Source organism: Crinia signifera, chromosome 8 (assembly GCF_055691185.1).
Source record: "Crinia signifera chromosome 8, ASM5569118v1, whole genome shotgun sequence".
Classification (NCBI taxonomy): Eukaryota; Metazoa; Chordata; class Amphibia; order Anura; family Myobatrachidae; genus Crinia; species Crinia signifera.
In genome coordinates, this window is record NC_139224.1 from 93,809,681 (window position 1) to 93,822,362 (window position 12,682).

Here is a 12,682-nt window from a genome sequence, read left to right on the forward strand (position 1 = left end):
CTCTCTGCCAGCAGATGGACTCTCTCTCTCTCTCTCTCTCTCTCTCTCTCTCTCTCTATATATATATATATATATTTACATATATACATATATTCTATACATCTATCACATCAGTGCTGTTGCAATTTTTCTTTATTAATCTCTGAGTGATATATATATATATATATATATATATATATATATATATATATAGAGAGAGAGAGAGAGAGAAAAGGGGTTTTCAGGGTGCGCTAGGACCTTTCAATTATTTAAGACAGTATGGTTTAAAATAGGAAAAATTTAATAAACATTTGCTCACAGAGCATAGCAGTATAAACAAAGGTCGAATTGATACACTTTACAATGTATAAAATGACATAAACACAATTCAGGTCAACAGTCGAAATGCGCCCAATAGGCCCAACGCGTTTCGTCGTGAACACGACTTCCTCAGGGGCACAATACAACAGTAGGCAACGATGGTCACACTGTGAATTACAGTAAATACAAATAAATACAATGTCCATAAATTGGATAAAAACAAATAATAAGAAGAGGGTAATAGGTTGAGCAGGTGTAAGAAAAGGGAGAAGGAAAACGATTAAATATTGGTCCTTTGGATCACATACCAGTCAATGGTTTAGGGTTTGGACACCAACCAAATATAGAAATTTCACAAAGAGGAGATGTCCTTAGGTGATTATAACATAATGTCCTAGAATTAAAGTTCAATAAAATCCTCAGTATAACATTTCGCTTAATTCAAAACAGATTATTTTCCTTTTGAAGTATGATGAAAAAAGTACATACCACCAGCTTGTTTACAGATGGATAAACAAATAGAGAAACCATTCAAAGTTATACGGCTATAATGACCACTTTCAATTGTAGATAGATAAGGGGAATCTGGTGAAGTGAATAAGATTGACACTCTATTATAATCAATTCAGCAACCTCTGCAAGTAGGGTAGAGATTGGCAGAAAAATACATAGAATTAAATAAAGTATATATCAATACATACTATTTCCGACTAAAGAAATGTACATAAAAAAAAAAAATTTCATAATTTTTTAACGGATTACATTCTTGAAAAAAATTAAGTTTAGACGAACAACAGCATGTTCAACTCACATATTAAACCATAACATCAAACAGCAAAAATGTACCAATATAAGTGAGTACTTACTAGTAGCCCAATGGAAAGATGTGTACTGCTCAGCTCCAAAAGTGAGAGTGACAGACCAGTGAGTGAGCTGGGTATATATAGGGTGTAGAAAAAACGTCACTTCCTGTAGCTGTTAATGGGATGTGAACTATAAAGTGCCTATAAATGGGCATATGAAAAAAAAAAAAAAAAAAAAATTTTTTTTTTTTTTTTTTTTTTTTTTCCCCACCTAGAGGAAATGCTGCTAAATAGCGCTACTATAGGTAAAAATAGATTGGGGAAGTTAAAAAGAAATTTTTGTTGAAAAATATAATTATATGGTGCTAATATAGATACGGGTGTGATATCACTTAAGGGAATGTGAATATTGATATTAATCGATTATAACTAATATACATGAATGGTTGATTGAATTACTAAATTAGCCTCACAATGAATATAGATGGTTAGGTGATAGTGATAAATAAATGTTACAATTAATCAAAAAAAGAATGATGATGAAGGTGATAAAAAATAGCTATGAGATCATGGTTTAATTTACAAAAAAACTGCATATAGTACAAAACAATGTAAAAAGAAGGATTCAATTGTATATTACTGAGGTCAGAAAATTGACAATAATTAATTTTAAATTGTAAAAAAGAGAGAAGTGGAAAAATTATAAGGAGAATGAAAAAAAAGAGAAGAAGGGGGGGGGGGGGGAAGCCACAGAATTTCTCAGAGAAAGGCCACTATGTCGACCCCTTCATTTAGACCTCTAGGAGATAATGTATCTAGAGTGTAAATCCAGTAGCTTTCTTGCTGGATGAGCTTGCGGCCTCTATCTCCACCCCTTGGATTCTCCTTGACTTTTTCGAGTATGGTAAACTTGAAATTATCTTTTGTAACTTTCGAATTGTGGTGATCAAGAAAATGTCTAGGCAGACTATGAATGCGTACTTTGTTTTTAATATTTCTCATGTGTTCCTGTATCCGTATTTTTGCTTGTCGGATGGTCTTACCAATGTACTTCAGGTTACAACTGCAAGTAATCATATATATAATATGATCCGAATTACAGGTTACAGAGTCCTTGATGGTATAGATTTTTCCATTATTCAAAGTGCAACTGAATTTGGTCTTATCAATGAATTTGCAACAAATGCATTTGTTGCATGGTAGAATGCCTGCTCTTTTTTCAAGAAAGTTGTTGGTAGCCGGTACTTTATTAATTGATGATTTCAATCTACTTGGAGCCAACATAGTTTTGAGATTGGATGCTCTCCTAAATACAAGATTGGGTTTATTCGGAAGGTGAGATCCCAGTACGGGGTCCCGCAAGAGTAAATCCCAATGGCGCTCAAGTGTCCGCTTAATTTGTTGGTTTTCACAGTTGAATTGTGTTATAAATGGTCGGCATTTAAAATCAACTTTGTCTTTCTTAGATTGTACTAGTAATGAATTTCTTTCTTGGGTAAATGCTTTATCCTTCGAAGATTCGATGAATGGCCTATCGTACCCCCTTTCAAGGAAGCGATCAGACAACAGTTGTGATTGTTGTTCGAAATCAGAGGTTTTACTACAGTTACGTCTTAATCGGAGGAACTGGGCGTAGGGGACGCTCTTTTTCCAAGTGGGGTGATGACAACTGTTAGCCGGGATGTAACTGTTGGCGTCTACAGCTTTAAAATGAGTTTTTGTGGTAATTTCTTTGTCTGGTATACCTTCAAGTTCAAGATCTAGGTATTCGATTACCGTTGGATGGGATTTAAAAGTAAATTTCAGATTGTACTCATTGATTTGTAGATGTGTCATGAAATCCTCAATACTTGTTTGGTCACCTCGCCATATAAAAAGCAAATCATCGATATATCTGCGGTACAAGATGATGTTTTCTTCAAAGGCAGTACCATAGATGTGGTTCTCCTCCCATGCCCGCATGTACAAGTTGGCATAGGCGGGGGAAAATTTAGTGCCCATAGCCGTGCCTTGTTGTTGGAGGAAAAATTGTCCGTCAAATTCAAAAAAATTATGGACGAGAATGAAATTCATACTTTCAGTCAAAAAAGTTAATTCAGAATCTTTCATCAAGGGGTTGTTTTTAAGGGTTTTTCCCACCGACTCGAGGCCTTTGATGTGTGGTATAGAGGTGTAAAGGCTCTGTACATCAATAGTGAGCCAACAAAACTCGGAGGACCAAATTTTCCCTTCCAATAGATTTAACACAGCGGTACTATCTTTAAGATAAGAGCGTGTTTGTAGGACATAAGGCTGGAGTTTTAAGTCCAAATAATGGGACAAATTGGCCGTAAGAGAATTGACTCCAGCAATGATCAACCCCTTGATGAAAGATTCTGAATTAACTTTTTTGACTGAAAGTATGAATTTCATTCTCGTCCATAATTTTTTTGAATTTGACGGACAATTTTTCCTCCAACAACAAGGCACGGCTATGGGCACTAAATTTTCCCCCGCCTATGCCAACTTGTACATGCGGGCATGGGAGGAGAACCACATCTATGGTACTGCCTTTGAAGAAAACATCATCTTGTACCGCAGATATATCGATGATTTGCTTTTTATATGGCGAGGTGACCAAACAAGTATTGAGGATTTCATGACACATCTACAAATCAATGAGTACAATCTGAAATTTACTTTTAAATCCCATCCAACGGTAATCGAATACCTAGATCTTGAACTTGAAGGTATACCAGACAAAGAAATTACCACAAAAACTCATTTTAAAGCTGTAGACGCCAACAGTTACATCCCGGCTAACAGTTGTCATCACCCCACTTGGAAAAAGAGCGTCCCCTACGCCCAGTTCCTCCGATTAAGACGTAACTGTAGTAAAACCTCTGATTTCGAACAACAATCACAACTGTTGTCTGATCGCTTCCTTGAAAGGGGGTACGATAGGCCATTCATCGAATCTTCGAAGGATAAAGCATTTACCCAAGAAAGAAATTCATTACTAGTACAATCTAAGAAAGACAAAGTTGATTTTAAATGCCGACCATTTATAACACAATTCAACTGTGAAAACCAACAAATTAAGCGGACACTTGAGCGCCATTGGGATTTACTCTTGCGGGACCCCGTACTGGGATCTCACCTTCCGAATAAACCCAATCTTGTATTTAGGAGAGCATCCAATCTCAAAACTATGTTGGCTCCAAGTAGATTGAAATCATCAATTAATAAAGTACCGGCTACCAACAACTTTCTTGAAAAAAGAGCAGGCATTCTACCATGCAACAAATGCATTTGTTGCAAATTCATTGATAAGACCAAATTCAGTTGCACTTTGAATAATGGAAAAATCTATACCATCAAGGACTCTGTAACCTGTAATTCGGATCATATTATATATATGATTACTTGCAGTTGTAACCTGAAGTACATTGGTAAGACCATCCGACAAGCAAAAATACGGATACAGGAACACATGAGAAATATTAAAAACAAAGTACGCATTCATAGTCGGCCTAGACATTTTCTTGATCACCACAATTCGAAAGTTACAAAAGATAATTTCAAGTTTACCATACTCGAAAAAGTCAAGGAGAATCCAAGGGGTGGAGATAGAGGCCGCAAGCTCATCCAGCAAGAAAGCTACTGGATTTACACTCTAGATACATTATCTCCTAGAGGTCTAAATGAAGGGGTCGACATAGTGGCCTTTCTCTGAGAAATTCTGTGGCTTCCCCCCCCCCCCCCCCTTCTTCTCTTTTTTTTCATTCTCCTTATAATTTTTCCACTTCTCTCTTTTTTACAATTTAAAATTAATTATTGTCAATTTTCTGACCTCAGTAATATACAATTGAATCCTTCTTTTTACATTGTTTTGTACTATATGCAGTTTTTTTGTAAATTAAACCATGATCTCATAGCTATTTTTTATCACCTTCATCATCATTCTTTTTTTGATTAATTGTAACATTTATTTATCACTATCACCTAACCATCTATATTCATTGTGAGGCTAATTTAGTAATTCAATCAACCATTCATGTATATTAGTTATAATCGATTAATATCAATATTCACATTCCCTTAAGTGATATCACACCCGTATCTATATTAGCACCATATAATTATATTTTTCAACAAAAATTTCTTTTTAACTTCCCCAATCTATTTTTACCTATAGTAGCGCTATTTAGCAGCATTTCCTCTAGGTGGGAAAAAAAAAAAAAAAAAAAAAAAAATTTTTTTTTTTTTTTTTTCATATGCCCATTTATAGGCACTTTATAGTTCACATCCCATTAACAGCTACAGGAAGTGACGTTTTTTCTACACCCTATATATACCCAGCTCACTCACTGGTCTGTCACTCTCACTTTTGGAGCTGAGCAGTACACATCTTTCCATTGGGCTACTAGTAAGTACTCACTTATATTGGTACATTTTTGCTGTTTGATGTTATGGTTTAATATGTGAGTTGAACATGCTGTTGTTCGTCTAAACTTAATTTTTTTCAAGAATGTAATCCGTTAAAAAATTATGAAATTTTTTTTTTTTATGTACATTTCTTTAGTCGGAAATAGTATGTATTGATATATACTTTATTTAATTCTATGTATTTTTCTGCCAATCTCTACCCTACTTGCAGAGGTTGCTGAATTGATTATAATAGAGTGTCAATCTTATTCACTTCACCAGATTCCCCTTATCTATCTACAATTGAAAGTGGTCATTATAGCCGTATAACTTTGAATGGTTTCTCTATTTGTTTATCCATCTGTAAACAAGCTGGTGGTATGTACTTTTTTCATCATACTTCAAAAGGAAAATAATCTGTTTTGAATTAAGCGAAATGTTATACTGAGGATTTTATTGAACTTTAATTCTAGGACATTATGTTATAATCACCTAAGGACATCTCCTCTTTGTGAAATTTCTATATTTGGTTGGTGTCCAAACCCTAAACCATTGACTGGTATGTGATCCAAAGGACCAATATTTAATCGTTTTCCTTCTCCCTTTTCTTACACCTGCTCAACCTATTACCCTCTTCTTATTATTTGTTTTTATCCAATTTATGGACATTGTATTTATTTGTATTTACTGTAATTCACAGTGTGACCATCGTTGCCTACTGTTGTATTGTGCCCCTGAGGAAGTCGTGTTCACGACGAAACGCAGTGGGCCTATTGGGCGCATTTCGACTGTTGACCTGAATTGTGTTTATGTCATTTTATACATTGTAAAGTGTATCAATTCGACCTTTGTTTATACTGCTATGCTCTGTGAGCAAATGTTTATTAAATTTTTCCTATTTTAAACCATACTGTCTTAAATAATTGAAAGGTCCTAGCACACCCTGAAAACCCCTTTTCTCTCTATTTCTATACTGGGTCCTATCTAACAGGGGACCCCCTCAGGGTTGCTGCTTAACTAAATTCACTGAGCGCATTGTGTGGCCTTCTTTTTCTCGATATATATATATATATATAGTTTCCAATGTGGGTGATGGCACTCACGGATAATAAATCACTCAGACGCAAGATAGAAGCTTAACGTTTCAATTCAGCAACGAATTTTCCTCAGAAGCATTAGACAATACAAAATAGACAGACTTAAATACCTTAGACCCGGAGAGTGATCAGCTGCACGTTCATTGTTCCCGCCTCCGCCTCCCGCAGCGTCATCCGGAGCGCTGTGGCGCCTTTCAGATGACAACACTGAATGACGGCCGGTTGCTAGGCAACCAGAAACACAATCCACGGCTGACGCGTCAGGCTCCCGTGTGTACGCCCTTCTGTGTAGGGCTTCCGTCGATTTCAGTATTCTGAAAGCCATACTCACAGTCTCAGGGATGACGTTGAAGGCGTCTGCCGGTTGCTAAGAAACCGCACGCTGAGAGAAAAAAGATTCATATATCAAAAAAAGGGGCCAAGCTATAAAACATTCAATACAACTAAGGGGATGCAAAACAAATGGCAATGCATAAGGAATACATATTAAACACATCATTTAAAGAGTGAGGAATAGATGTTGAAAAAAATGGCACAATTAATATATTGTAACCAAGCAAATTCAATAGGGCAAAAATAAGGGGGAGTTATCATGAAGAGAAGGAAAAAATATTTTTTAAAAAAAGCAATTGAAATTTAATTGTTCGTTCAAGCCATGTGGATTGACCGTGTCCAGAGTATATATCCAGCGAGCCTCTTTCTGTAGGAGGATCCTGCCACGATCCCCTCCACGGATGTTAATAGGAACGCTGTCGATGATTTTATATCTGATAGTTGAAGGCCCATGTTTCATCTGTCGGAAATGTCTGGCTACAGGCTGCTCGGTGTCTTTACCTTCGATAGCCAATCGTATCGCACTCCGGTGTTGTGCCATACGCTCTTTGAATTTACAGGTAGTCTTGCCAATGTAGGCAAGACCACACGGGCATTTAATTAAATAAATAACGTAGGATGAATTGCATGTATAGACATTCTTGATGTTGTATATCTTGCCACTTCGTGGATGGGTGAAAGTATCGCCAGTCTCTAGGAAGTTGCACGTAGTGCATCTGAGACACCGGTAATTTCCCGGCTTTTTCGTTAAGAAATGTGTCGGCACCTCCTTTTTGTTGTTGGTAGGATTAATTCTAACCACCCAATCACGGATACTACGGTTTCTTCTGTAACAGGGTACTAATTGTGATCTGTGTAGCAGTGGTAACTCAGGGTCAGAGTTGACTACTGGCCAAAGTCTCTTTGCTTTGCCCATCAGTTTTTGACTTGTAGCAGAGAATTCAGTCACAAATATGGATTTATCGGCTGTGGGTTTCTTCGGTTTAACAATACGGAATTGTTCTTTAGGTATTGACATCACTCTGTCAACAGCTTGTTGAATGGTGCTCGGTGTATACCCCCGTTCTAGAAATTTGGTGGTCATGTTTTTAATCTGTAGAGCCTCCTCCATCTGCTCGCTGCAGATTCGGCGCACTCTACATAGTTGGGAGAAAGGAAGCGATTTTTTAAGAGGTTCTGGGTGTGCACTTGATGCTAATAGTAACGAATTACCATCCGTTGGTTTGCTGTGCAAAGTGGTGGAGACTGTTCCATTGTCTAGTTTGATTTTAACGTCTAGAAATGAAATTTCACTCGGGCTAGATTGGAATGTGAATTTGATATGGTCATCTTGGGTGTTGATGGTCTGCATTGTCTCCATAAATTCTTCTGTGGTCCCCCTCCACACCACAAAGACGTCATCGATGAATCTCTTAAAGAAAACGCACTTCTCCACAAAAACTGGGTTATCAAAAAATTCACTATCAACTATCAGATATAAAATCATCGACAGCGTTCCTATTAACATCCGTGGAGGGGATCGTGGCAGGATCCTCCTACAGAAAGAGGCTCGCTGGATATATACTCTGGACACGGTCAATCCACATGGCTTGAACGAACAATTAAATTTCAATTGCTTTTTTTAAAAAATATTTTTTCCTTCTCTTCATGATAACTCCCCCTTATTTTTGCCCTATTGAATTTGCTTGGTTACAATATATTAATTGTGCCATTTTTTTCAACATCTATTCCTCACTCTTTAAATGATGTGTTTAATATGTATTCCTTATGCATTGCCATTTGTTTTGCATCCCCTTAGTTGTATTGAATGTTTTATAGCTTGGCCCCTTTTTTTGATATATGAATCTTTTTTCTCTCAGCGTGCGGTTTCTTAGCAACCGGCAGACGCCTTCAACGTCATCCCTGAGACTGTGAGTATGGCTATCAGAATACTGAAATCGACGGAAGCCCTACACAGAAGGGCGTACACACGGGAGCCTGACGCGTCAGCCGTGGATTGTGTTTCTGGTTGCCTAGCAACCGGCCGTCATTCAGTGTTGTCATCTGAAAGGCGCCACAGCGCTCCGGATGACGCTGCGGGAGGCGGAGGCGGGAACAATGAACGTGCAGCTGATCACTCTCCGGGTCTAAGGTATTTAAGTCTGTCTATTTTGTATTGTCTAATGCTTCTGAGGAAAATTCGTTGCTGAATTGAAACGTTAAGCTTCTATCTTGCGTCTGAGTGATTTATTATCCGTGAGTGCCATCACCCACATTGGAAACTACACATTGCATCTGCAGAGTGGCACCCGGAGCAGCAATTGATTCAGTGAGAGTGCCGATATTACTGGACTTTATATATATATATATATATATATATATATATATATATATATATATATATATATATATATATATATATATATATAGCCAGGAGGCTCCGCACTCATATCCAAATGTCAGGACCATAGAAGGGGTGCTCAACAAAAGGTCATCCAATCCGGATAGCCATATATACTCCAAAGTGCTTAATAAAAAGCGAGGACACTCAACATAGCAGCAAAAGTCAGCCAATTTTAATGGTCAAGCATAATAGTCGACGTTTCGACTAGAGATGTGCAGGTTCTGATTTACTCTGATTTACTCTGATTTCAAGGCAGGATCGTATTGGCTATCCCAAATCACATGACAGTTGTTGACAGTTGATAGTCAATAAGATCCTGCTTTGAAATCAGAGTAAATCAGAGCCTGTACAACTCTAGTTTCGACTCACATGGGGCCTTTGTCAAGACAAGCAGGGTAAATCCAAAGGTACACCAGAAGAGGCAAAGTTACGTTTCAATCACACAGCAAGTGAATTAATTCGTGTTTGATATAGTTGCAATTTAGCTTATCTCTGCCAGGGTCCTGGTACATTGTTAGCATTGCTCTGGATGACACTCTCCCCTGGGACCTACAGCATATTATTTAAAGGATTGTTCTTTCCATGTTTGCCACTGTGCATTTCTATGCTGTGTATTCACCTTGTGAGCCGGGGAAATTTACTAAAGGAAATTTGTAAAAAAATAGGTGTATTTGTATCCAGAAATACACTTATTTTTGACATTTACTATCCCGAAAATACGGCAATTCGTAGTCGTATTGATGTGCTTTCAATACGAATACGAATTGCCATATTTTTGAGAAAGTAAATGTCAAAAATAAGTCTATTTCTGGATACAAATACACCTATTTTTTACAAATTTGCTTTAGTAAATTTCCCCCATTGTGTAAACTGTTACATTTTTCATCATTTTGATTTTAGCACCAGTTATATATGTTTCCTCACTGTGCCCTCTGTCACTGTTTTGTTTTCGTGCATCCGTCTCCAGGGGGCGGGGATTGGACGTCATGCGCCTGATGCTGCAGCACACAGAGCTTCCAGCCTATTTTCTAAGGAGTCACTCAGGCCCAAAGATTGTTGTTATGGTTGCTTGGCAACCACGCAGAGCCGCACTGTCACGCAGCTGCATGTGACGTCACCGCCAGGTCCCGGAAGTAGAGGCTATACGCTGACTCCACTGATGAACCAGAGGTATTTACAGTATGTAAGTTTTTGTCTTGTTATTTGTTGTTCCTGACGAAAATCAGTTGCTGTGTGATTGAAACGTGGAAGTAAAGTGTTACCTGCTTAAGGTCCGTGTGTTGAATTTCCGAGGAGTGCCACCCACACCCCCAGCCTGTTTAGAGGATCCGTTCAACGGGAGGGCACCCAGGTGTACTTACACTGTTAGTGGAGAGCAGGTCCATTTGCCGCAATATATATACATAGTTTCAGTGTCACATTACTGTAATAAATCCTGGAACCAGTCAGCAGCAGGTACAGGTACAGAGACAAAATAAGAATCTCTGCATGGAGAAGCTGAAAGATTAAAGTTATCAGCTAATGAAGTGAAAGGGCTCTAAAGAGAATGTTGATATGAGAAGTCAGCACAATCTCGCAGAAATGGTTGCTCTGACAAAAAGAAAACATAATTATAAGTGTGATAAATTGATTGAAGATAATGGTACAAAATTAGGATGAGCGAGAGGACTGAAATTAGTTACTGAGAGATTTAAAGAAAACTGATGATTCATTATAAATAATAAAATAGTTACACTTAGAATGCAATGTCATGAAAAAATAAGAGAAGCAAGAAAATGTAAAGACAAAGAAATGTAGACATCTCTATGAATCTCTTCAGAAAATGACTTGCATGGTTAGGAAGTTCTGTTAATCATAGAACATAGGGGTAAATAGGATGAAAGAATCAGAGCTTTCTCCTGTTGATGACAAATCATCAGCAGGAGGTTCATGATTTTTACAGGACATCCCGCTGCCCCGCAAACCCCCTCTATCCTCCCAATTTCTGGTACCCCTCCATAGAAATGCGACAGCTCATGCACGAGTCTGGAAATGGTGAGGTCAGGGCCTGCAGGAACTACATCTACAACAACCGTGGGGTTGTGGGTAGCGGTGACACGGCTGCTGTGCGCTGACAAGACGTCACTGTGTGTGCATTGGGAAGAGCAGAGAGCTGGCAGCCAGGGCTCTGATACTTCCCTGAAGCTGGCCCCACCCACCACTGACAGTCGCAATGATTTTCACTTCAAAATCACTGATGGACCCGATTTTTACATTGATTCAAATGTGAATAGGGTCCCTGGGACCCTATTTTACATTGGATTCAATGTAAAATTGTCCCCAGACCCTAATTTGAACCCCCCTGATGGCTCAAATGCCCCCATTGTGAACAGCACTCCACGATTGACGCCAATCCGAAGCGTGGCGAGCATAGCGCGAGGGGCGCCGGTACACGCCCTCCGACCTTTTCATACCCTTACTATCCACGTCGGCGTGGAGTTGAGAATATAAAGTGAGGCGAGCGCAGCGAGCCACCAAGCCCGAAGCGTGGCGAGCGCAGCAAGCCCCGCGAGGGGACGCACATAACTTCACAGGTATACGCGTCCCCTCGCTGCGCTCGCCACGCTTCGGGCTCATTGGCTCGCTGCGCTCGCCACACTTTATATTCTCAACTCCACGCCGACGTGGATAGTAGGGGTATGAAAAGGTCGGAGGACGCGTACCGCCGCCCCTCGCGGGCTCGCTACGCTTGCCACGCTTCGGGTTGGCGTCAATCGTGGGGTGCCGTTCACAATGGGGGGACATTAATTAATACCCATGACGGGGGCATATATAATGAGAAATGGCCCATATTGGGCCATTTCCCATTGTTTCCTATGTAAAATGTGGTTAATCGCGTCCATCGCATCTTGTGCCATTATAATGGCACAAGACCGACGCGATCAACGCGATTGCAATGTTAAAAATATTTTAACATTGAACCCTATGGCAAAATCGCGCTCATCGCGTCGGTTGCGTCGCGTGCCATGTTAATGCACACGACCGACACGATTAACGCGATTTTGCCTTTGCCGGCAAAATGGACCAGATTTCAAAGGAAATCGGGTCCATCGCGTTACTCGTGTACCTTAACTTAAGGTACACGAGTAGTAACGATTGTGGCCGTGCTAGGAAACAAGTACCGGTGTTTTAAAATAAGGTGGCGAGCAGTTGGTACACTGTGATAACCACTAATAATTTTCACTGTTTTTAATCAGTTGTGTATGTGTTTCACTGTAAGATTTGTAAGGTTTTTCAGATGTGTTCCCTTAAATAAAGGCTATGTAGCCTGGGATTTGTCCGTATGACTCTGAGACTTTCTATCTCTTTTCCTATTTAGC

At 39.0% G+C, this 12,682-nt stretch overlaps 2 long non-coding RNA genes across 3 annotated transcripts; one reads left to right on the forward strand and one right to left on the reverse strand.

Moving 5' to 3' along the window:
• Positions 1 to 262: 262 nt before the first annotated feature.
• Positions 263 to 1,192, reverse strand: LOC146027050 (uncharacterized). Of its 2 annotated transcripts, XR_014454643.1 has the most exons (4): positions 1,167 to 1,192; positions 790 to 885; positions 609 to 694; positions 263 to 467 (listed from the first exon to the last, which is right to left on the reverse strand). It is a non-coding gene; the product is annotated as an uncharacterized LOC146027050 (long non-coding RNA). The 2 variants fall into 2 exon arrangements; XR_014454642.1 differs by having other exon boundaries at positions 609 to 885.
• A 4,293-nt stretch (positions 1,193 to 5,485) lies between these two features.
• On the forward strand, positions 5,486 to 6,249 carry LOC146027051 (uncharacterized). The gene is made up of 3 exons (XR_014454644.1): positions 5,486 to 5,511; positions 5,793 to 6,069; positions 6,211 to 6,249. It is a non-coding gene; the product is annotated as an uncharacterized LOC146027051 (long non-coding RNA).
• The last annotated feature ends 6,433 nt before the right edge of the window (positions 6,250 to 12,682 follow it).